At 38.0% G+C, this 24,131-nt stretch overlaps 1 protein-coding gene and 1 long non-coding RNA gene across 4 annotated transcripts in view; one reads left to right on the forward strand and one right to left on the reverse strand.

Annotated features, from left to right (window-relative positions):
* LOC127619876 (low-density lipoprotein receptor class A domain-containing protein 4-like) overlaps positions 1 to 24,131 on the forward strand; it is a 136,252-nt gene that overhangs the window by 96,407 nt on the left and 15,714 nt on the right. The window lies entirely within an intron of this gene.
* LOC127619882 (uncharacterized) lies at positions 13 to 4,741 on the reverse strand. The gene is made up of 3 exons (XR_007967636.1): positions 3,442 to 4,741; positions 942 to 1,103; positions 13 to 857 (listed from the first exon to the last, which is right to left on the reverse strand). It is a non-coding gene; the product is annotated as an uncharacterized LOC127619882 (long non-coding RNA).

The raw sequence follows: 24,131 nt of genomic DNA on the forward strand, positions 1-24,131 counted from the left end.
AAGTAGGGCGGGTTTGATGTGATTTGTCTGAACCGTTTGCAAATGCGAAACATTTTCGAAGCAAATGGAACGTTTGAATGTGCGACCGTTTTCTACTGAACCTGGTTACAGAGTAGCAGTTCCAGATTCTAACGTTCCATTCCACTCTCTCCGCATCGAAATGTATCAAATGGAACTCTTTATGCTTTTATTATTATGAGCGCGAGCTGCGCGCACATATCAAACGGGTGCAAATTAGCGGTTCATCTGAAGGTTTTGTACATTGTCAGGTTCAGTTAGTGTATTATGTTACCGTTATCTGTCAGTGTTTCATTTGCACACCCCTCAAATTTGGCTGTGGCGTATTAAATTATTAATTCAGCCCCCCCCAAAATGCGACGTGTTGGTCAGAAACGCCTTTTACATAAGCCTCGTTGTATTTAAACAGTTTCATCGATGAAGTATAATAATCTAAGTGCTTGGTGACGATGACTGAAGATGAAGAACTCAATGCATTAGTTAGTGAATATTGCTTGTGTTGCTGTTGGGGCTGCGCGCATATTTCTTTAACTCTTCTGCTGTGTTCCCAGACCAGATTCACTTATTCCCACCATTAATGTAAACTTTGACCACATTTTACCTTATTATTCTTGTTACACGTGAACTACATGTACTTAACATGTAGCTAAAGCTCCTATAACTAGTAATATGTGACATGGACACTGTATTGAAAGTGTTACCAAAGCTGCATGGATGTCTGCTGGTGTTATTGCTGGGAACTGGTCCACTGCGGTCTGAAGCGGGCAGGCAGTCAGTCAACCCTTCCCCCACTTTAGTCCAGACCGTCTTACTCAAGTCCTGCTCCGATTCTGGGCTGTCTGAATCCACAGAGGACAAAAGGGCCTGTTATAATCAGCACTGGCTTTTTCTGACACTAATGAGATGAATTATTAAAAGTTTACCCCGTCGTATTATAGCAGAATTGGCCCTCTTCTCAAAGGCCTCTGGTAGACAGCAGTGATGTCATAGCCCAGAAACTTTTCATCTGCTTGTGAACTTGAATTATTTTATGTTCTGTTAGATGGATGATGCATGTGTAATGTCCCTGGGCTATGATGACTGCACTAGAGGTAATTGGGGAAAAGAGAGGAAATTGTTTGTGAATTTAAAAAAGATTGAGATGCATGAGAAATTTTGAAGATGGTTGAATCTCACAAAATGATGTCCATATCACTTTTCACCTCTAAAGGAAAATCATTTATTAAGAAAGTGAAGCATAATTTAAGGACCATTAAGATTTGTTTTACTTTTGAGATTTTGTGTAATTCCCATAAAATCTGCATTAAAAAAAAAATCTGTATAAAGGCAGTGCTACAAATACAACCATGATGTATAATTATTGTACAATGGAAATAACAGATACGCACACACATATGCACACACATATGTAAATAGGGATGCACAGATTAGTGGCCAATTATTGACCAAATTAAAACCATCTGCATATCCGTCATAAGCAAGAAACTGATAAAAAAAACTGGTTTATATTTATACTTAAAGGTGTACGACAAAGTTCTTGTTCATGTTATCTTAGACTTACACTGACACCTAGTGGTGTGGATGCTGCATCATTCAAAATCAAAAGTTTTTAGTTACTTATGACAATGTAAAAATTCACAGTTCACAGTCAGCCCTGATTAATTTAATCAATGAGTGAAAGTGTCAAATAAAAGTACAGTTACTGAGATTAAGCGAGTAGTATTCTGCTGGTCATGTGATTCAAACATGGCAGTCCCCATGTGTGGACCCTCTCCATGTGGAATAAAACCGCTTTTATAAGGTTACTGATATGACTGGAGTCTTCATTTTAAGGTGAGTGGTCATGATTTCCTACATACGTTTCAAAATTACAAGTAATTTCTTAAGGAGTACAACTTTTTTCACAAGGAATATATTACCTTTAATTACGTAAATTTATTGCATTTTTTAAAGTTAAAAAAAAAAAAGGTTCTGTGTGTAATATAAAACGATACCTACCAAAATAATAATTGTCATTTTCTATCATAATATGTAAAATGTGAGTTCTGTTGTTCAGAACTGCAAAAACAAAAGTGCAAAAATGTTTTAGAAGTGAAAAATATAATTTTTGTCCTAACAATTTTTTGTTTAAATAATTTATATATTTGCATATTTTGTATCTTGTTTTTCCATTGTGGCTTGTCATATGTTCAACAGATCCAGTCCATGTTCAATGAAAATTATTTATTGTTTGAACAACAAAATAGCTTTTGTACCTCTTTGTACATTTTAAAGCACAATTCCTAAGCAATACAGTGATCTGATGACAAAATAAGGCGAGTAAAATAGCAAAATATTAGTATCGGCCAATTGTTTTTTTTTTTCCTTCTCTTTCTTAATATTGCTGTCTGCTAAAAATTTGAATGCTGCATCCCTATAAATAAATTACATAACAGTAATGAGAATACATTCATTTGCATTACAGTAATAATAATTTGGGGATAAAATATGCTTAATTCTTAACTGAACAATGCAAAAGTCTTAATGGTCCTTAAACAGGCTTTAATATTAAGTAAAATAAAAACAAATTCTTTCTTTTGATTTTCGAATGAAATATGAATTGACAGGTTTGCAAAATCCACGCAGAAAATCCACAGCCTATTATTCTCAGTTTGTATAAATTGGACTTTTCCAGATTCACTTGTCTCCCATGCTTACTGTGTGGTCTTTGCATGAATCTATATGTTTTTATTCATTCCTGTGCCTAAAAGTGTAGGTGCACAAATGTGTTAGCAGCACGTGTATGTGTGAGTGCATTTCTGGGTTTGCTTGTCTGCTGTGGCGTTTGGGACGGGGTGTGCAGACAGTGGAATGCCTGGTGACTTGGCACTCAGATTCTACTGCAGTGCTGGCCGCATTCAGGGCTGCTGTTCTAGCAAGTCTGGGAAACTGGGGGAGCCCGTGACACAAACACACACACACACACACACACACACACACACACACACACACACACACTTGTTGGTGTGGCTATCCTTATGAGGACTCTCCAAAGACATAATGATTTTTATACTGTATGAACTATAGATTCTATCCCCAAGTTTAGTATGTTTAGTATGTTTTTAAGCTATTTGAATTATTGGGACACTATGTCCTCATAAACCACATTTATAGAATAATTCCCTTGTAATTACCAGTTTGTAACCTAAAAAAAATTCCTCGTAAAGCACCCAAAACTGTATACACACACACACTCACAAAAGACCACCATTCAGGGCCCAGCTCGCAAAACTTTGACAAATAATCAGTGCAATATTAGCTTAAAGGGATAGTTCACCCAAATAATACAAGTGTCTGTCACCATTTACTCTATTGGCATGGCGAAACCGCATGTTAGGTAATTTCTTTTTTTAGGGTGAACCATCGCTTTAAGTACCGACTCACCTCAAATGCATGCCTAGCTTGCAGTTTCATGAGTCTCCTTCCCTGTTGTCTTTTCCAGGTCTAGCCCCATTTTTGCATTGTTCTGTTTGCTGTTTTAGGCGCAGTCCGCGTCTGAGGTTTTGCGAGCTAAAGGCTGCTTATCTTATCTGACAAAGACCTAACAGCATATGGCTATTTCAAATGAAAAGAGAACCCAGCTATAAATAGAGCACCGTGTGGAACTGGCATACAGTTGCTAGCCGTGCTGCACGCAAGAAGAAATACCCAACCATTGCTTATTCTTTTTGGAGTCTTCCTCTAACACACCAATGGCAGCACACACAGGGTTAGTGTAATCCATTTCCAATGGGGCAGCAGCCAAAGTCAAGCACCAGAATGGAGAAACAGGATATTGGACTGGCATTTGGCTTCCTAAGGCGTTGAAGCTCGTTTGTAACGAATACCCAGGGGACAAAAACACTATCCTCGTCAATATCTGATCTCTGCATCAGTTTGGCACCTTTTTGATTTCCATTGGCAGGCCGAAGCTTGGCACAGGCAGGAGGGTGAGGCCTGAGATGGGACACAAGATTTGAGTGTTTATTGTCAGAGGGCAGAGGTTCTGTCTTGCGTTGTTAACTATTTATTACAGATGCACCCTGTACAAATCTGTTATTAAAAGTCTAGCGTGGGAGGATGGTGGTTTTTATTTAACTTAACTCTTTGTTTAAATGTGTTATTATATAGGAACACCTATACACCTACTTATTAATGCTTATTCATATCTAATCTGCCAATCGTGTGGCCAGACTGGTTCTAGCTGACAAAAAGACCATGGCAACTAGGATAAACACTCTGTACAATTGTAGTGAGCAGAATAGCATCTCAGAATGCACAACACATCGAACCTTGAGGCGGATGGGATACAACTTTATTAGGATCATAGTGTTCCTACTGAAGTGCTCAATAATTGTATGTTGTACGTGTGAATGGTTTGGAGATTTGATTCAAATCTTAAACTAAAGCTTATAGGACAAGAATTATGGAAATATCTAGTTATAGACCAAAGCATTTCAGCTCGGCCCAGTTGATTGGCCAATATTTGGCCATTTTGAGATTATCGCCATCAGCAGACAAAACTTGCCCTTTTGGCCGATAAAAAAAAACTATTGGTTCCCAAAAGTTGACTGACAGCCTTGTCAATGGTTAATGCACAATTTACAACATAGTCTAATGACATCTCTTAATACTTCATACAAGAGAACAAACCATAAGATATCGTACAAAAAGGAACAACTTTTATTCCCATAGAGACCAATCAATCAACAAACACATTACAATACAGGCATGCCATTTTAGAAAACCTGCTATCCAACATTTCATTTGAAGGAAAGGAAACATCTGAAAACAAATTTGGTTACTCATTCCTTATTCAATTTATGCAGTACAAATGACAGATTTATGTCAATAACCCGCTTCCCTCATCTCATTCCACGCCCCAGTGTTTTCTTTTTTCCATGCTACACACAAGATATTTGCTATTAAAGTCATGGTTAGGTTTTGGGTGAGAAGATAGACTTTATGGTTGGGTTTATGTTTGGTGTTTGGATTAAACTTTGGATTTTATTTTATTATAATTGGTGGTTGGTTCGTGTATTTTTCTCTGTGAGAGTAAAATACCCACATTTTTGTACAAGCCAATTTGTAGGATTTCTTACGATTTCACGATATTGTACTATTATCACGACTTATGAAACCAGGTTGACAATTTCTAAATTGTGTTAGTAAATTTTGAGACGCAAGTGTTTTTTTTGGGGGGGGGGGGGATTTCTCCCCCTTTCTCCCCAATTTGGAATGCACAATTCCCAATGCGTTCCTCGTGGTGGCATAGTGACTCGCCTCAATCGGGGTGGCAGTGGACAACTCAGTTGCCTGTGTGACTGAGACATCAATCCGTGCATCATATCACATGGCTTGTTGAGCGTGTTTCCACGCACAGCTTGCCACGTGCCCCACCGAGAGCGAGAACCACATTATAGCGACCATGAGGAGGGTAACCCAAATTGACTCTACCCACCCTAGCAACCGGTCCAATTGGTTGCTTAGGAAGTCTGACTGGATTCACTCAGCACGCCCCGGATTCAAACTTGCGACTCTAGGTGTGGTAGTCAGCGTCTTTACTTGCTGAGCTACCCAGGCCCCTGAGACGCAAGTGTTAAGTTTATTTCTGTAATTTTAAAAAGGAAGATTTTCTGCAATTATCACACAGTTTTCTTTGAGTACAGTTGTGCAAAATTCTTTGGTCACATAACAGATTATACGAACCCTCTGTCATAATTCGACAAGTATATTTCTGTATTATATCGCCCATCAGCCTTTGGAAAACCTATATTGGTTGACCACTATTACTGGTGGTAATTACTACAAAAAAAGTCCTACCATTCCAGATGATGCTGTCACAAGAATTTGTTTTAGAGAATTAATATTTTTGTGGATATATCGTTGAAAATATTTTCCAATGCAATACATTAGAGGTGGGCGATAAAAGCAAAAATGTATATCACAAATATTCATGTAATTTTTGGTCGGTTATGTTACTTATATAAATATATATTTATAAATACAGATTTTGTATGTAAAAATGAATCAAAACATCTTTTTAAAATGATGCGTAAGATAATCGTAGAAAAACCTTTTTTGTACATTACAATGAAGCAACTTTATCAGTAAAGTTATTCAGTAAATTTATCAGTAAAAATTATTAAAACTACTATTCTATCTATCTACTACATCACCAATTAAAATAAAGGCTTCTCTCTTTAAAAAATCCATCACGTATCAAACATATTAACAGATTTGGTGATTTAATACATATTGTTATTATAACCGTTGCTATAGCCTATGTTTTGAATCCAGGCCTATAATGTTATGTCATGTCATGTTTTTTTGCACTAAAGCTTCTGTCAAGCATTTTACATGCTGAAATAAGGCATCGAAACTATAAAAATGATAAAAACTATAAGCTTTGAAACCCGATGTAGAAAGAGTATTCTGTTGAAATGAAAAAAGAAAAGAAAAAAGACCTGATATCTGCATCTGATTTCAGCCTAATCAGATCGATGACGAAACTATTGGTAAAATAAGGTCAGCAATATATAACACATCCTTAATATTTCTGTTTCAATTATTATTTTCACCAGTTCCTGACTAAGTGAAATTGCTGACAGTGTGTCGGTGATTCACATGGTTTGTAAGTGTTTGTGAGCTGAGCAGGTGTGTGAACACACAGGACGGTCAGTAATTTCCTTGTTAGAGAGGTGTCAGTCAAACAACCCTGTGGGCACTAGCACTCTATCCAATACAATATGCATGTTGTGCTGCACACTTCCTCTCCAGCACTGCTTCAGGGTAGGCTCAAGGTCACACCCCTGCCCCCGTAACCCCGGGCAGGGCAATCAAAACCGGACTTTATAGGCCCAACTCGGCCATAATACAGCTCCATCCAATAATCTAATGCACCTAATGCATGAGCTCAGGGGGGCGTGTTTGTGCACGTCTATGGTCGAGTGTGATGAGGTCACACCGGAGGTCAGCTGTCACCCCCTCTTGCTAATCTTTGTATGGGCTGCTTCGCACCGAGTAAGGTGTGTGCGCACTGAGTATCACGTCAGAGGGGTTTCAAGGCACACACAGGGGGAGGGTCAGCCTGCTGAGGGGTAACTAGATTCTTCTTTTACAACACTACTAAAATTAAAGGCACTAAAATGCACCATTCCATTTCCGTTCGATCATTAAATATCCTGAAGAGCTTCTCCACCTAGATAACGACGCTGTGCTGATTTAATGCGTTGCTCGGACTGTGACTTGAAAATGTCCTACTGTGACTAGCAGTGTTAGGCAAGCAATTTTGAAAATGTAGCTTCTTTAGCTTCAATCTTCTCATATTTTAAAGTAGTTAAAATACAGATAAACTAGGCTTCTGAAAAAGTATTTAGTCACACTACAAGCTACTAAAAGAAAGTAACTTAAATACTTTGAAGCTAAAGTTTGACATTTCTGTGGCAATTGTAAAATTAAGGATTATTTTCAAACATGTTTTTTTGCACTCAGCTCTACTAGAAAATCCAGCATGATCTCAGTCAGATGACAGGACTGTGGCAACATTAATTACACGTATCACGGTAGTTCTGTGGTGAAATATCCACTGTGTGGCGCTAAAAGCGAGTTACATTTTCTCCCAAACAGATGAGGTTTTTACGGTTAATTATCTATCGAGTTTTAAATCAAAAACCTACCTACCTCCCTACCCTAAACCTTAAACCTAAACCTAACCGGTAATGTCATAAAAAGCAAATGAAAAATGAAATTGCTAAAGTCAATTTGTGGTGCTTCTATGACACTTTCGGCTCACGTGTCGAATGTCCACGTTGACCTACCGCACAATTTGATTGCACTCGAACAAGTTTGTAAATGTAGGTATAGTTACATGATTCTATGAGACCAGGTGGGGAAAACCCCTCTGTTTTAACAACACTACTGAAATTGTAGTTACTCTTAAGTTGGTCGCATCACTACTTGTAGTAGGGATAGTTCACGCAAAATAGAAAATTCTGTGTTTATTTAATTGCCCTTACACTTGCATTGAATGGGAAAGAGTAGTAACATCAACATTCTTCAAAAACTTTCCTCGTATTTCACTGAAGAATGCAAAGGCATATGGTTTTGGAATGACATGAGGGTGAGTAAATGATTACAGAATTGTAACGTTTGTGATTTTGCAGACTTTGTTTGTTTGAGCTGGGTCATTTCACCACAGTATTCCGGGTGTCTTTAGAAGGGCAGAAAGAGTGCTTATGGAGGGGTGTCACCCTCAACTCTTGCCAGTGATGAGCATTGCCCTCTGACAGCAGCAGCTGATCCTCACCCTGCAGCACTCAGCCAGCCTTGACATTGGCCATGGTCCCCTCCTTTGTGTCTGCCCCCCCTCCACACCTCCACACACACCCTCTGGGATTCATTCCCCACGAGCCCCCGGGGACCCGTCTCAGAGGAGATGGGTAGTCATGCAGGGGGTTTTGCATGCCCTGCGGGGAAGGGGAGGGTTGTGTGTTCATATGGGTCTGATGGAGACTTATAAATGGACAGATCCCATGTATGTATTCATGCTGTCTGTTGGGGGTGCGCTTATAATGGCTAGAGTTTAAAAGTGCACGTCTCTTGCTTGTGTTTGGCTTTTATGTAGCCGGAGGACCAAACTTGTGTCTGATGTTAGTCCGTTTGTTTGAGAGGCCATTTTCTGTTGGCAGTCACACACCACAGAAACAAATGTGTGCTGTTATTAGCATAAAGTGAGGTTATTTTATTTTATATTTATATTTTATTTGATTGATTGAATATTTTTAATATACAGTATTTTTTAAAAGGACATCAGGAACTGGTTTAAGGTTCTAACTAGTGGTCCACCAATGTAGGTTTTTCAGTAGCCGATACCAATATCTACAGAGCAGAGTACTCGATGGTAGGGCTGAGTATCAACACAGATGTCCCAATTTGATTTGATTCCAATTTCAATATGATTTGATTTGATAATGATTAATTTGGGTATATTTCAGTTATAATGTCAATTTTGCTTGCATATGAAAGAAATACTGTCTCAGCTAATTATGTAAATTATACTTGCTACATTATGAAAATATGAATTTTAAAAAATACCAACAGGGCCCAAACTTTACAGTTCAATTGCTGTTTATTTAATAGATAAATCATAACCTAATCAATACGACCAAAACTGAAGTAGACTTTAATGGAATAGTTCACCCAAAAATGATAATCCTCTCATCATTTACTCACCCTTAAATTGTCTCAAACTCGTATGAATTTCTTTCGTCTGTAAAACACGATATTAAAATGAAGATATTTTGAAAGATATATGATGGGAATATATCCATATAATGCAAGTCAATGGTGTCCCACATTTTCAAGCTTCAGAAAAAGACATAAGTCATAATCCATACTACTCGAGTGGTTTAATCAGTGTCTTCTGACACTGCGATTTTGGGTTTTGGGTGAGAAACATCAAAATGTAACTCCTTTTTCAAACAAAGATATGGAAGAAAAAAAAGAGATCATAATATCTCTTGGGCTCGCGAGCATCTGAATGGTGTGCAACGTTTACCTGGGGAAGTAATTGCACCAGGATGCACTCTGGAAAGACGACAAGCCATTTGAAGGAGTGTGATGCTCTGTATAATGTTCTGCTGGGAAACCCTGGATGTGGATGTCAATTTGACATCCTACCTAAACATCGTTGCAGACCAGGTACACCCTTGATGGCAATGATGTTCCCTGATGGCAGTGGCCTCTTTCAGCAGGATAATGCGCTCTGCCACACTACAAAAATTGTTCAGGAATGTTTTAGGAACATGACAAAGAGGACAAGGTGTTGCCCTGTCCTCCAAATTCCAACAACAACTCTGATCCACTGAGGCTCCACCTTGCAACTTACAGGACTCAAAGGATCTGCTGCTAATATCTGGGTGCCAGATACCACAGGACAACTTCAGGGGTCTTGTAGAGTCCATGCCTCGGTTGATCAACTCTGTTTTGGCGGCATGTGGAGGACCAACAGTATATTAAGCAGGTGGTCATAATGTTTTGGCTCATCAGTGTGTATACAGTATATGTGTGTGTGTGTGTGTGTGTGTGTGTGTATATATATATATATATATATATATATACACATACATATATATATTAGAGGTCAACCGATATGGGATTTTGCCGATACCGATAACTAAGTTGGGAAGACAAGCCGATAACCAATTAATTGGCCGATACTTTTTAAAATTGATACTGAACTAAAAACAACATTTAAGGTAGGGATGCACCGATGCCACTTTTTCTCTTCCGATATCTGAAATCTCAGTATCGCCCGATCCGATACCAGTGTTGGTTTTTTGCATAAGCAGTTTAGAATATATTTACATTATTGTGTGGAACTAATTGGGTGTGCTCTTTAATATGTAAAGCAGCACAAACCTCAAACTATACAATATTTCAATATAAATGTATAAACTATCAAGAAACACTTTATTATTAACTAGTATACTGGATAATGTAGCAGCAAAGTTAACAGTAATTCCAGTAGAAAGTAGAAAAGAAAACAGTGTTTTATTTTTGATTTTTGTTTCTTTCTTTTTTCAAAAATGTTTCAATTTACATCTAGACTTTAAAGGATTCAGATCTCTTTTTTGTTCAATTTAGTTGTAAGACATCAGTCCATATTTTCAGTATTTCTTGGAACCCATTCAACATAAATATTGTTATAAATTGTAAACAAATACTAGTGATGACATTAATAAGAATAATATATAGTTATTAATATTATTATTATTGACTTTAATTAATTTAAATTTAAATACAACAGTAATATATTTAAGTTGTGCACTTTTTAATCCCTCACACTTTTATTTTGACATTCTTAACTCTCCAGGAAGTCCTGTATGTGTCTGTTTGTAGCCAAGTTCACAGCAGTTTAATTTGCTTCTTATCAAATTCTGGTCAAATGCACCTCTGGTGCTGTTCTAAATGCATATTATAAGTGAACCGAACTATTGAGCATCTACATCTGAGATGTTGTTCATGAGTAGCGCTCAAATATTGCGCAACGTGAAGCCTAAAAATAGCCGCGAGTGTGTAAACAGAGCAGCGACATTCACTAACGTGCTGGAGCTGCGCATACTATATATTTACTTATTAAACAAAGCCTTTTGTGATTCACAGAGCTATTGCACGTCTTCAAGTGGCTGTTCACTTCACTTCTGGTGAGGGGTCTTAAGTGTTAAACTAGGGCAAACTAGTGAATTGCAATGTCTTGTGCTTTTTTTAACGCTTCTGTAAGATTCAGTGATATTTTTGTTTGTATTTTGCACTATGCTCGTTTAAATTCTCAAAGAAATTCGTCACACAGACACACACACACACTGATCACTTGATGATTATCTAACCAAAATGACAAAAATACATATTACTGTGAGGATAAAAAATGTATGAATTAAATGAATTAAAATCAGATGGGTTTCTGATATGTTTATACGTTTCTCTTGACTGCATGAAGATATTTTTCTCAAATCTCTCACTACCTTTAAATATACAACTTAGCTGGCTAAACGTGACTGAATATAAACTAATGCAAATAGATGGTAATACATTTTATTTAAACATGTGGGTAGGACTTGCATGTTTTTTCTCACATTATTCTAACCGCTTGAGGTTAGCTTTAATGTTAGCATCCTCTCATCCTGGTCTGCAAGCATACTGCTGTTCTCTATTAATGCAGCATCTATTCAATAAATTTATTGTTTTATAATAGGACATGATATGTATACATACCTTTTAGTTGTTGGTGTTTTAAATCGGCATATTTCCGCTGCATTCAACGTGCTGTCTCATGTGTCAAAACAACCACCACGAGGCATCAGTGATAGTTTTTATCTCACCTCTAGAGGCCGCTCTCATACTGTTTAATGATAGCGCACCCTTCCCAGCCGCTCCAGCACTGGACACAACAGGGGAAAATGATCGGTGTGTGTTTTTGCCGATAACCGATAGTTCCAGAAGTCGTTATCGGTACTGATTAATCGGCAAAACTGATATATCGGTCGACCTCTAATATTTATATTTATATATATATATATATATATATATATATATATATATATATATATATATATATATATATATATAGTTTAATGATGGCAAATGAGTAGGGGTGTAAATATTTGCTCTGACAACTATTCGATTAAATTACAATCCTTTACCTAACTGTTACAATGTACGTGACATCAGAAATGTAATCTTGATTCAAATATCTTGGAACGGTTCACAATTCTTTATGCTGAAAAAAGATAAAAAGTTTGCTAAACATTCTTAATTTAGACATGTACCAGATTTGAGCACACAGAGTCACAGATGCATTTAGGACTAAGGAGGTTTGGTTTATATGTGTGGCTGCAACAGAAAATAATGTTGCATACAATATGATATGGTACATATAGATATGTTACATCATATATACAGTATATCCAAAATGAATAAAGATTAAAATGTCTGATACAACATAATGACTTGATGCAGACACACACAAACAGACGGTAGTAAACCGTGGAAGAAGCGTTATAATTTGCATATCATGTAACGTTAACATTTATTGCATCAGTAATTACTAATTAATATGTTGTGTGCAGGCAGATATGATCCATGTTTAAATGGAGCAGTGTCATAGATTCAAAAACTCTATTTATTAGTATCATGTAAAGACGGTTTTACATGGGATGTGGTAACCGTGTTCATTTTGGGATTGGAAGCACAACTCATAAATTCCATAATTGTTGCATCAAAATGTATTTGTCACCTTTGTTTAAGTGTAAATGGAATGGGCACTTATTTTGTTTGTACCAATTTGGCACCTTCCTCCCAGGAAATGACACTTTTATGGTGCAAAATTAAAGCACTGAAAATTTTGACTTTACATTGAATATTTGGACATTCAAATCTAGAATTTAGTTGTTCGTAATGTGTAAAATTGTCTGCTAAGCAAGCAGCCTTTATTGTCCAACTTAAAAGCAGAGCATGTAAGAAGGCTTGGAGTTTATAGAACCAAAATAAACTTTTTTAAAAATTTTTATGCAGACACAGACCAGGACATTGGATTTAAAAATGTTCTGTGTGGTTTTCAAAGCATATGCGGCAGAATGCAGACCTATCTAAAGCAGCGTTGCTGTTGAGTTTTTACCCTGGAATGTAAACAATTTGTCAGCATAACACACATGTCTGGCCTCCCTTCCGTTGCCTTTTTTTGAGGTAAAATGGTGCATTGGTGCTCTGGGTAAGAGAGAGAGAGAGAGAGAGAGAGAGAGACGGGCGAGCAGACAGCAGACGCAACAGTGTCAGATCAGACTTGATGTTATCAGACGGTGCGTCTCGCACACATCCCCTCTCATAAGGCATGCATGCACTCGGTCCTGCTACCAGACATCACCCCTCCTGCTCCCTGCTCTCGGGGTTCAAAGTTCACAAGGTCTCCGTGGTAACCCTTTGCCTCACTCTCATTCTTTGTGTCTGTCCTCATGCAGTGCAGTCTGCCTGATTTAAATATAAAAACAATCTTCTTTGTACTGGCAATTACGTGAAAAGATCCACGTTTTCAACTGGGGCTCAGATGTTACATGTTGCTGAAAGAATTGAAGAATGTTTTTAAAATGATTTTTATATATGGTGTATATACTGTATTTCATCATGCACATGTAGTGATGTTAGGGCTAAACAATTTAGACTAAAAATCGAATATTGTGAAAACTAAACTTTTTACTAAAATTAAGTCCTCTTAATTTTATAAAAAAATATACAGTGAAACAGAGAGAGAGAAAAAAAGAGTCACACATTAAAATTAAATATTTTAGTTACATAAAATGAGCTGATGTGTTTTTGAGTTAACCTGTTCACTGTGTTTGAATTGGCCTTTTCAAATCTTACACTGTTTTTACTGAAGTTTAAATCAGAGGTACTACTAAAACATCTCTTAATTCTCCCATACTCGCAAGTTACGAAACGAAGAATCGTTAAACTACACTTTTCGAAACTTAATAGCCAAATTTAAAAGTTTATTAAAAATGTTGCTTAATATTTCATTGTCATCAAAATCGTTGAATAAATTATATTGTAGTGTTATTTTGTGGTATTTCCCATTTCAAGAGTTTATTATGAAGCAGCATGTTATGTAAAAATGAAATAAAGTTGTTAATCAAATACTGTATGTAAATTTAAAATGTCCTAAGTCCACAAAGGGGTGCAACAAATACATTATAAACCAAACAGCACCTTGTGATTACTGCAAAAATAAAAAACAATCCTGTTAAAAAAACTGTATAATAATAATAATAAAAAAACTTAACTTAAACTTATTTAACCTGTTTCGCACATGCTAAGTAAAAAGCAAAAGAAGCAGAAAAAATATGTATTTATTTATATTTATCAGTTCTATGTTTACTTGGCATTGCATTTGTAAGCAATTATGCAATAAAACACAGTTATTTTTTTTAAAAGTGTATTTTTTATTTTTCTATAAATATGAACAGTTTAATTAAAACAATGAGGCCTTCAGTGTTTCTCTTGTAAAACTTGCTTCAAGCTTGTAAAGGACTTATTCAAGAGTAAACAGTGCTTAAAGATTTTTAGCAACAGTAGCAATTAAAACATTAAACTATATTTATAATATAATTATATATAAAAACATTAAAACACGTAATTTAATTCAAATGAAAGTACTTAAATATTTGACACGCGTGACTGTGTTATTAGATCTACATTAATACTGATTTGATACAGTTTGATTGCCTGAATGCCTATAGCAGACAGCATGCATCTAATATACATTTAGACATTACACAAATCTAACATTTTGAAGAATTTGTCCCATCTGCTTATACCTTTACGGCTGTGTTTGCTTTAAAATCTCGTCAAGACGTGGCAGATTTAATCCCGTCTGTTTACACTGGTAATTTAATCGCGTGGGTGTCTGAATCGAGATCGTGATCTTTTAATGATTAATTGTGCAGCTCTAATACACACACACACACACATACACACACTCGCTGAGCACTTTATTATATGAACACTTTGGTTCTTTTGGTCTGGCCATTCTCAAAATATGCAGTATTATTTGTAATTGCCTGGGTGCAACCAAATCAGGTGCTGTTGCCACATTTTCAGCTGGCCCTCTAAAGGGCACACATAATGCTGATGTGGTCCGTGGTGAAATTGAGTTTGACACCCCTGATCTAGTGAGCCAGTTTTCAGACAGGATGGGTTCTTACTTTCACATTACAAATTATAGCGGTCAGTGAAGACACATGCTGAACCCATCATAATCATCATAATGTTGACTTGATGTTTGGAGTTGCTCTCTGAGTCTCTCTGCACTATGTTTAGAGTATGTTCTCCTGCCAAGACTAAAGTGAGTGAGGCTTAGCAGCGTTTACTCTTTAGGTTTCCCTCTGTGATCATTTCCATTATCTCTTTGGAACAGTAGAATTTGTCTTGGGTTTGGCAGGGTGACGCATGCATGTTTTGAGAGCTATCTGCACTGTGTCACTGTGTCTGTTGTAAGAGCCACCAAACCAGTGTGCTCTCCAATTGTTCATGTTGTTCGGTTCATGCAGAGCAGATAAGCAAAATTGTGGAAAATAATGACTTTAAAATAGGTGTGACTACGCCAATTTAATATTTTAATCCAAAATTTAGGGTTTTGGCAGCTGAGGTTTTGTCGTAAGTTCGGTTAAAAATATACTGCCAACTAAATGTCCATCTTTGTGTCGCTTTTTTCCCGTAGAATCTCTGCAACATGTCAACCAGGCATTTTCACTTCCTGTGAGTGGCTCTAAAAACGGAATTTGAAAGTTTGTTCTCTTTAGTTCTGTTCCAAAACTTTGTGAGCTGCCAACTAAGACAGCATTTTAAGGCATCATAATCACACTTTAAGCGCAAGACATTTTGATGCTACTCTCCATTTTGGTTCGAACTCTGCCTATGAATCTAGTAAACACCAAGGCAACTCACTTGGTTTTGGAACAAAGCTTTTGCTTCTTGGTGTGGTGTGTATTTTGTAAAAGTAACCCTGAAGAGTAGTTATGCCAGCAAAGCTCAATCAGATGTGCTCAGTGGCATCCACGTGAAATGCGTCACATTTTGTCCCCTTAGGATGTGGTTTGAAATTAGCTGTTCTTAGTAGTGTGTGGTTTCTCAGCATGCCTTAGTGTGAGGTCCCCACATGCCTGCTCTCAGGGCATCCTTGTGGACAGAGACCACCAGTGAGGAACTGCCCCACCATTGAATAACAGCCCTCTACTTTGAGAGAAAATCACTCACATATGCAACCAAATTTGATGCTATTCGACTAAAACATTTCCGTTATTAGCCTCTGGCTAGTAAATACTCTGATTTCATTCATCATTGGTTGAGTTGTGTAGTGGCGAAGAAGAACTTAAGCGCCGAGATCCTTTTACTGCATGTTGTGTCTCATGTGTGCACTCTGAAGGAAATGTAACTAATTTGGATGCAGTGGGTCCTGAGTTGTTATGGATCACGGTGCCTCCATCGCTTTAGTTGAGCCGTGGTATGCCAAAGTTACTGCGATTTTGCTTAAACCTTTCCACGAACAGTTTTCACAACATTCTCCATTTTGCATCATGGCTACAGACTAGTGCATGTTAGATGTCTGTTGGAAAGTAAAAAGTGTTGTAAGACTCAAGAGCTTGTAGAATTTGAGAACTTGAACAATAAATATTTGTTCACATATGTCAATACACAATATGCAAGCAAAATCTGCTTTGATTGAAGGTAATATGTGTACAAATATGATGTCCACATGCTATATTTTCATTTTATAATGTCTCTTTAAAGGTGCTGTAAGCTAAATGTTTTACTACTCCCTGAAAGATATTACTGAAATAAGTGTCTTGAGATATCTCACCGGTCTCTGAAAACTCTGTGTCTGCGGGCCGCGGTCTCTGACACTTTCTTCCTTTCAGTCATTTTGCATATAGTAACGTTCTAATAGTATTGTAGTTGCAGCGAATTATTGAGGCTCATAACAGTTCAAAACAGCTGTCAGTTGAGGGCGCTAACCGTTTCTGCTCGTGACAGTCATAATAAAGCTCATTTGGTATGTTTGGAGTGCAGTGTTTTGGAAAATCCAACAGCTCAGCTTGTGGAAATTCTAGAATGGCTAAAATCGTTTACAGCTCCTTTATCTTTCTGTTATCAGTCAATTGTTGATCAAAAAGTAAAAAGAAACATAAATTCAAATAACATATTGTTTAGAAAAGGTAAAAGCAACGATGCAACTGCTCTCTCGTTAATGTGCGCCCAACCGTAAACACTTGCTCAATATAAACTCAATGTCAACTTATACTTGTAAATCCTACGAATTATGTATGTAAACCATCATGTAACAAAATTAAGTGTAGTAAATGTGTAAATATGTAAATAATAAGTGGCAATCATACATTATGAAATATTTTAACTTCAACAAACACTGTAAATATTGAGGAATTTAACAAATAGGCTCTTGTAGCGTCTATCCAGGAGTTTGGTAAAAACTTGTACAAAGCCCTCCCCCCTATGAAACAGACAACAGCTTGTTTGCAATTTCATCACTTCATATAAATTGATAGAAATTTTGATTTTTCAAATGTGATTACAATGATTAAAATTAAATCTGAATTTAAATATATATGTAAATATTATAGCGCATGAAGTCATATATATGAAAACTATATGTGTGTGTGTGTGTGTGTGTGTGTGTGTGTGTGTGTGTGTGTGTGTGTGTGTGTGAAGATGCACCTTCCTTATTTGCTTAATATCATTTTCAATTTTTAACTAGTCTTAATCAACTCACCATTTTTTACAGAAACCATGATCGTGCTCATCACAACTACAGATATAATCTGCATGCACAATACTCTATAGTAAAATAACTATAACGTTTCCCCTCATTCAATTCTTCAGTTCACGCTTGCTCATCAGCTGCTCACTGATCAGCAGTACTCAGAATTATGTTCGAAAGAGGCAATTCTCAGTTCAGTGCACTGTTGAGTGAACTGTTATGAGCGTCTCATTGTACTGTTGACTCGAGAACTGCTGCGAGCGACTCATTGCACTGTTGACTCGAGAACTGTTGTGACCCGAGCATTTAGTCCGATTTGTGAACTAGTTGGAGCAGTTCATTGCAAAGAAGAGTTTGCAAAAGCAGATATCACCAGTTCTAGGATCATATTACTCCCGGTTATCGGCTCATTTGGATTTGGAGAGAAACATACTAGAGACAGGTTAAGATAGAGTTACTTGAGTCAGTGTTGACTCAAGACGCAAACTGTTTCAAACGATTCAGTTCGATTTGGAGAACTAGTTCAACTCGTTCACTTAAAAGAACCGGTTCAAAAGAATGATTCGTTCACGTTAGCTATATCAAGCTTCCCATTAATGCTGGTATACTCCCGTCACCACTCTTGAGCTGAAATCACCGAGCTGCACCCGAAGAGTTCATTTAAGTGTTAACAGCCGTTTATACTCTAAACACACTGCATGAAAATTAAGCACCAGCAGTTTGTGTGAGTTAGTCTACATGCATGTGCCCGTGTGTGTGTGTGTGGGGTGGGGTCATATGACCTCTTATTCATTCTGTAGTGTGCAGCGCATGTGACTGTACTTATTATTTAAGAAAATTTAGGGCTGAAACAATTAGTCGACGTTAACGACAACGTCGACAATAAAAAATGTTCAGCGTCGAATAGTCGTTTGATGTCATTTAACGTAACCTGAGATCACATTAAACTCTAATGATGATGTGTGAGAGCAGCACTGCAGTCCGCGCCTGACTGAGGAGAGGGAGAATTACACAGATCACAGTTCAGATGCACTCTAAACTTTCCAAACAGCTTCAGGTGATGGAGATCGCAAAGTATGAGAGAATTATACAAAAATACCAAATAAGTAAATACAGAAGGACTCTCGTTGTGAAATTATCGGAGCCGTAGCTCTTTAAAGGAAACAACCCAGCGTCACATCTTAAATGCAGTTTTAATGCATTATAGCTTTATTAAAGTTCAAATAATATGGAAGCAGATCATTTAAATAACTTCAAACTCCAAAACTGCCAATTCTCTGTGCGGTCAGCGCCTCTGCTAGGAGTTGCGCGAATGTCCTAAGGGGGAGAGATTGAAACTGCACCCGGCTGATTCACACTATGTCGCCAGGACGCTCATCCCTCGAGTGCACTTGCTGCAGCTAGATTGTAACATGATGACTCATGACTTATTGAATCATAATACATGTCACTGTGTGTTTCTTATTGTGAAGAAAATTGGCACCATGCAGCTTTATTAATAAGAGAGAGTTTGTTTTGTGAGTTAAAGATGGATTGACGTGAACAGAAGTGTGAGAGAGGAAATCTTCACCTCATTATACAGTACATTGCAACAAAATATGTTTTTGATTTGATTTGGCTTGTTTTCCAATAAAAAATATCTAAATCTCCTTTAAAACAATGTACATTTTCATTAGCAGCTATACTGCAGAAGAATAAATTGTTATCTGAGAATGTTGAATATAATATAACAAATATTCTTAAATATCTAAAAATCCTTTTCAAAAAGATGCATTCACCTGAGAAGCCGCATTTAAGATATTTAGACTTGCTTTTAGAGAATAGATCTTGTATATATATATTTTGTCTTTACTGCACTAGCAGAAGTATAACCATGTGAAGAAAATACACCTATATACAAAATACACTTATATTTACATCCTCTTAATTATCTTCTCAAGTTGCTTCTCAAGTAAATGTATCTTGTTTTAAGGATTTTAGACTATTTTAAATTGAAAACGAGACAAAAACACTTGATAACACTAGGATTTTTGCAGTAAATATCTTTACTAAATTAAACTTAATAAAAAGTATTTTTTCCCTTTAATTCAGTGAATGTCATTTAGAGAATGGTCAATTCGGTCAATCGCCGAATAATCGTTCTAATATTTGTTAGATTAATCGATTATCAAAATAATCATTAGTTGCAGCCCTAATTAAATTACATCCTTTTGCTGTTTAATGATCACACTTGGGCATATCCAGAGGTTTTTATTTTCAAATTGTCATTGAATTTATCTCATATCACTTTGTTAATGACAGTATACTGTAATATTGTACTGAAATTAGCAACAAGATTATATCGTACTGTTTAAATTTTTTAGTATCGTGATACTTCGTTAGTAAACCATGCAACCCTAATCTGAAGCATGTCCTCTGAGTATGTTTGAGTGTGTTTGTACGCTCGCATGCATACCAGGTACCAAGGGAGGGCTTTCAGAGGAAGATATATATCATAAGCAGCATGTGTGCATTGTCTAACTTCAGCACACACTCTTGAAAAGGTCTGCAATGTTGTCAAAATTACAGTAAGAACATCATGTACCAAATGCTATTTGATGAAGAACTAAACCCTGGGCTGGGTCCCGTTTCAAGGGGATATGACTCAATCTGCCTGGGCTGAGCGGTATTGAGAGGAGGAGGAAGAGGACGGGGGGTGAGGGGGGGGGGGGTGATGGATAGAAAAGAAGCAGAGGAGTGTAAGGCAATATTCGTGGTAGATCGGTGTCACTGGTGGGATGAGATGAGCTGTAGGATGGGGGTGGGTGTAGGGGGACTCTGTAGCAGGTGGCGTCTGGGCCTAGGCAAAGCTCATCTTGTACAGTCTTACCAAGAGGTTAAATAATTAAAGAAAAGTGGGTGTTATGGCATGGGGAGTCTAGACGTGTCTGGTGCCCGTATGGGGCGTCTCTTTAATATGAGCGCTTTATCTCAGATTAGAGAGCGAGGTCAGTGGCTTGCGCCCTGCTTAAATGACAGTGCCACTTTCCCAGTGAGGCACAGATGAATAGCTCCTGCCACTGGCACGATTAAATGCGCACTAGTTCCCAAACTGCACTGCACTTGCTATCCCTCCAACATTCAAAGGCTATGCATTAGATAGCAGCATTACATTTTACTTGGATTTTTAGAGTGAATATGTTGAATATGATTGAATATGTTGTGCCTCAAGTCAGTATTTTAGGCCAGTTTCTTTTTCGGTAGGCTCTCAGATCTCAGCTGTTCCATGAGATTCCGTTCATTAGGCTGTCCTCGCTCTCTCTCTCGCTTTACATTTCTTTTGTCTCCCACATTCTCTCTCTCGCACTGAGTCTCTTACGTTTTTTCATACACCTTGTGCGTGAATGGAAAATGCCTGTCACACCAGAAAAGGCCTGCTCTGGTGAGAAACTTCACAAGCCCCCTTCTCACAGTTTTCAGCAAAAACAGAAAAACGAGACAATTCCACAGTGCGTAGAAACCTTTTTTCTTGCTTGCTTTCTTTCTTTCTTCCTTTGCCCCTTCCATAGCCTCTCATAAAGTGACTCATAGCATGTTGCTAGGGAATGTTCCAGAAAGGGGCATTCACTGCAACAGTGAGATGCGGTCTCCCCTTATCATTGTTAAGTGTTTCTGGGTAAAGCCTACCATCTTACAAGTCTCCAGCCCACATGGGCATCTGGCATGTGCCCTTTCCTTTTGTCTGGCATTCTGATGGACAACTCAGATAACACAGGAGGAGAGGGCAATGCCTCTCCTCAAGTTCCCATAATGCCTTTGTTGTCTGGTCTGTGGTGTGACGTGTGTATGGATGGTTAACCAGATTATGGCTTGTGCTTGATCAAACAGGGCCACTATCACTGGATATGTCCATCTCTATTTCTTTCTGGTTACCAGTCAAGAGCGCCAACATGGGTAGCTGATAACTTTAGCCTATGCCTTTTAATATTTACATTTAAAGGTGTACTATCAGCTGATGGCTCCATCTGGCTAGAGAACTAGTGAGTCTTGCCATGCCGATGAAGTCACTTGGAAACTAGTCATTTACCCCACACGTAACTGTTTGCTGTGGAATTGTGTTGTGTAAAGTGTGCTTTGTTATGAAGTCAAAGCACAGTTTCAGTAATTTTCTATACAACTGTGAGCTTGACTGTCAGATCTGGCATGACATGATACCCGCGTCTTGTGCTCGACTCCACAAGCATGGTACTGTTCTGGGGAGATATTTGGAGATGGCGCACAGATGGCTGGCAATGAACTGCAGTCCCCATTCTCCAGCCTTTCCCCCACCTCCTCCACCCTCTCATTTTCTTGCTTCCCAGATCATGAGCGCACAGCTGTTTTCCTTCTGTAACAAAACTGTGGAGAGGAGGAAACAGGAAATGGCTCCATGAAATATAGATCTGTAGGCCAGACTTGGTTGTCTTTGCAGCTTGTGAGCACGTTCTTAAAAAGTAGAGAGTGAGAGAGAGAGAAAAAGTTTTGGTTTGGCTTATGTAATGCCTCCTCCATTTCCTACTACTTGGAAACAGAATGGCCACCATAGAACAAGAGCAGCCTGTGCTTTCCAACCTTAGGAACAAGGTGACAGTTAGTCCCTGCGCTTGAACAAAGCACACCCAGTTTACCTAAGAGCTTGTTATAGGCTTGGTGACAGGTGTTAGCAGATATCTCCTCTTAGCTAACAACACAATGGAGCAGCATACATAGCGATAAGAGGATTGAACCATCTGATCTCCGGGAGTCCACATAAGGCTAACCCGAAATAGCCCAGCTGCCTCTCAGGCTCGCTGTTGTGCAGTTGTTGCCACATAATCACAGTCTGTTTACATTTTTGCCCTGTTACAAACAGGCTGATGGCAGTTTGTTGTGTCTGCTCTGTCTGGGGTTTGTGCCGGTAATCATAACACACTAACAGATCTTCCAGGATGCCATCATGTCTGACTTAGACGCCTGAGTCCTCTGATTAACACAGGGATGGTTGAACAAGGCTCATGGAATACTATTTAAAAGTGGCCATTCTGAATGACGACTGGGTGAGGCTACCTGATGAGGTTAGCTTGCCTGGCTGCATAGAGAAAACTGTTACAACTGCAGTGGATAGTCCTGGATGAGGGAATGGTACTAGGAGAGTGCCCAGTTCTCTAGCTTGGCTTAGATGAGGACCTTAGTATCTCTGAGGTTGAGATGTTTCAGTTACAACATGTTCTCTTCCCACCCCCTTCACAATTTACCACCAGTTGTTTGTGTCTTGGAGGCGGTACAGATCGTAATCCAGTTAAGGGCAGCAGATTTGGGACATTTTATCTCCTGTGCTGGGTTAACTCCTGGGTTGCGTCTGGTCCGTGGTCCTCCCCTTCAAGCCCTCAACAGATGGGGCCTTGTCTTGCAAGCACTCTCTCCAAATGAGCCGTGGCACAAAGCCAGCGCCAATGCAGCTTATTTAACAGTGCCACTACACAGCCCAGCTGCATTCAGGGTACGACCTTGTTTCTGGAGAGAGAAAGTGGCTATGATCGGGAGGTCAGAAACATCATACTCAAATTTGAGACAGCTCAGCTACAGATAAAGCAGAAAACCTCATTCAGAGTTGGCTTTGAGTAGGGATGGGTCAGGATGGTTGACTAGTCACTAATGTGATGTAAAGCCACTAATGAGATTGATTAGTAAGTTGATATTTATTTTTTCCTTGGTGTTTTTGCACTAAGCCACTTCACCATCAAAGCACCACTTTTGTAACAAATTCATCACCTTGAAAATTATATTTAAAACCATGACTTTAAATCACCTGCCATGAGCAATGTTCACATTGTTATAAATGTTCCGATATTATTTGTTTACGGCCAATGTGATACTGATTATTTTTTAGATTTAAATGTCCGATAAACAATATTCAGAACCAATTTTTAATTATTGTTGCATTTCTACATTTAACACAATACATAAATAACCATCAATATCCATGCCATTTTATTTATGCAAAGTAGTCTGCAAAACATAAAAGGAGGAATTTTAAAGGATGTCCCATACAATGGCAATTGATAGTTACTACCTTTTAAAGCTTTAAGAGAACCTCAAAAGTGTCAAAATCAGTGATGCTCATATTCAGTGTCTTTTGAAGGAATGAAAATATGTTGAGAGAAAAATTTAAATCTTTTGCCATAGCTCTCATTTGCCCATTCACGAGAGAAGCTCTCTCGCGTTTACGTAAGAACTTGTATTTTTCACACGAGAACTTGCACTGTTTTTG

The sequence above is a fragment of the Xyrauchen texanus genome, chromosome 26 (assembly GCF_025860055.1).
Source record: "Xyrauchen texanus isolate HMW12.3.18 chromosome 26, RBS_HiC_50CHRs, whole genome shotgun sequence".
Classification (NCBI taxonomy): Eukaryota; Metazoa; Chordata; class Actinopteri; order Cypriniformes; family Catostomidae; genus Xyrauchen; species Xyrauchen texanus.